We start from the raw sequence: 2,528 nt of genomic DNA on the forward strand, positions 1-2,528 counted from the left end.
AGTTATAAAATGAACAAAGACTAGTTGAGGGCAAGGTGACGATGTGTGTTGGAAGTGATTCCAAGGTTGATAAGATCACCATCGCACACTCCCTTTACCTTCGGGATTAGTGTTGAACCTAAAATAAATGTTATTTGGTGTTTGCATTGAGCATAATATGATTGGATCATGTTTATTGCAATAAGGTTATTCATTTAAGTCATAGAATAATTATTATTCTGTTTACATAAATAATATCTTCTGAGGTCATACACCCAAGGTGAATGGTTTACTGAATCTCGATCATAGTGACACACATATTCATAATATTGATGCCAAAAGATGCAAAGTTGATAATGATAGTGCGACATATTTGTGGCACTGCCGTTTAGGTCTTATTGGTGTAAAGCGCATGAACAAACTCCATGTTGATGGGATTTTGGAATCACTTGATGCTTGCAAACCATGCCTCATGGGCAAGATGACTAAGACTCCGTTCTCCGGAACAATGGAGCGAGCAACTGACTTATTGGAAATAATACATACTGATGTATGCGATCCAATGAGTGTTGCGGCGGGTATCATTATTTTTTGACCTTCATAGATGATTTGAGCAGATATGGATATATCTACTTAATGAAACACAAGTCTGAAACATTTGAAAAGTTCAAAGAATTTCAGAGTGAAGTAGAGAATTATCGTAACAATAAAATAAAGTTTCTATGATCTGATCGCGGAGGCGAATATTTGAGTTACGAGTTTGGCCTTCAATTAAAACAATGTGGAATAGTTTCACAAACTCATGCCACCTGGAACACCATAGCATAATGGTGTGTCCGAACATCGTAACCGTACTTTATTAGATATGGTGCGATTTATGATGTCTCCTACCGAATTACCACTATCGTTTTGGGGTTATGCATTAGAGACATCTGCATTCACGTTAAATAGGGCACCATCTAAATCCGTTGAGACGACACCATATGAACTGTGGTTTAGCAAGAAACCTAAGATGTCGTTTCTTAAAGTTTGGGGCTATGATGGTTATGTGAAAAAGCTTCAACCTGATAAGCTCGAACCCAAATCGAAGAAATGCGTCTTCATAGGATACCCAAAGGAAACTGTTGGGTACACCTTCTATCACATATCCGAAGGCAAGATTTTCGTTGCTAAGAATGGATCATTTCGATAGAATGATTTTCTCTCGAAAGAAATGAGTGGGAGGAAAGTAGAACTTGATGAGGTAACTGTACCATCTCTAGAATTGGAAAGTAGTTCATCAGAGAAATATGTTCCTGTGATGCCTACACAAACTAGAGGGGAAGTTAATGATGATGATCATGAAACTTTGGATCAAGTTACTACAGAACTTCGTAGGTCAACCAGAGCACGATCCGCACCAGAGTGGTACAGTAATCTTGTACTTGAAGTCATGTTACTAAACCATGATGAACTTATGAACTATGAGGAACCGATGATGAGCCCAGATTCCGACAGATGGCTTGAGGCCATGAAATCAGAGATAAAATCCATGTATGAGAACAAAGTGTGGACTTTGGTGAACTTGCCCGATGACCGGTAAGCCATTGAGAATAAATGGATCTTCAAGAGGAAGACAGACGCTGATAGTAGTGTTACTATCTACAAAGCTCGACTTGTCAAAAGGGTTTTTTGACAAATTCAAGATGTTGACTACGATTAAAGTCTGTCCGAATCATGTTAGCAATTGCCACATTTTATGAAATCTGGCAAATGGAGGTTAAAACTACATTCCTTAATGGTTTTCTTAAAGAAGAGTTGTATATGATGCAACAAGAAGGTTTTGTCAATCCTAAAGGTGCTAACAAAATGTGCAAGCTCTAGCGATCCATCTATGGACTAGTGCAAGCATCTCGGAGTTGGAATATACGCTCTGATAAGTTGATCAAAGCATATAGTTTTATACAGACTTGCGGTGAAGCCTGTATTTACAAGAAAGTGAGTGGGAGCACTACAACCTTTCTGATAAGTATATGTGAATGACATATTGTTGATCGGAAATGATGTAGAATTTTTTGGAAAGCATAAAGGAGTGTTTGAAAGGAGTTTTTCAAAGAAAGACCTCGGTGAAGCTGCTTACATATTGGGCATCAAGATCTATAGAGATAGATCAAGACACTTGATAATATTTTTCAATGATTACATACCTTGACAAGATTTTTGAAGTAGTTTAAAATGGAACAGTCAAAGAAGAAGTTCTTGCCTGTATTGCAAGGTGTAAAGTTGAGTAAGACTCAAAACACGACCATGGAATAAAATAGAAAGAGAATGAAAGTCATTTCCTATGCCTCAGCCATAGTTTCTATAAAGTATGCTATGTTGTGTACCAAACCTATTGTGTACCTTGCCATGAGTTTGGGAAGGGGGTACAATATTGATCCAGGAGTGGATCACTTGACAATAGTCAAAATTATCCTTAGAAGACTAAGGAGATATTTCTCGGTTATGGAGGTGATAAAGAGTTCGTCGTAAAGAGTTACGCCGATGCAAGCTTTTACACCGATCTGGAT

The sequence above is a fragment of the Triticum urartu genome, chromosome 6A (genome assembly GCF_056163025.1).
Source record: "Triticum urartu cultivar PI428250 chromosome 6A, HENAU_Tu73, whole genome shotgun sequence".
Lineage (NCBI taxonomy): Eukaryota > Viridiplantae > Streptophyta > Magnoliopsida > Poales > Poaceae > Triticum > Triticum urartu.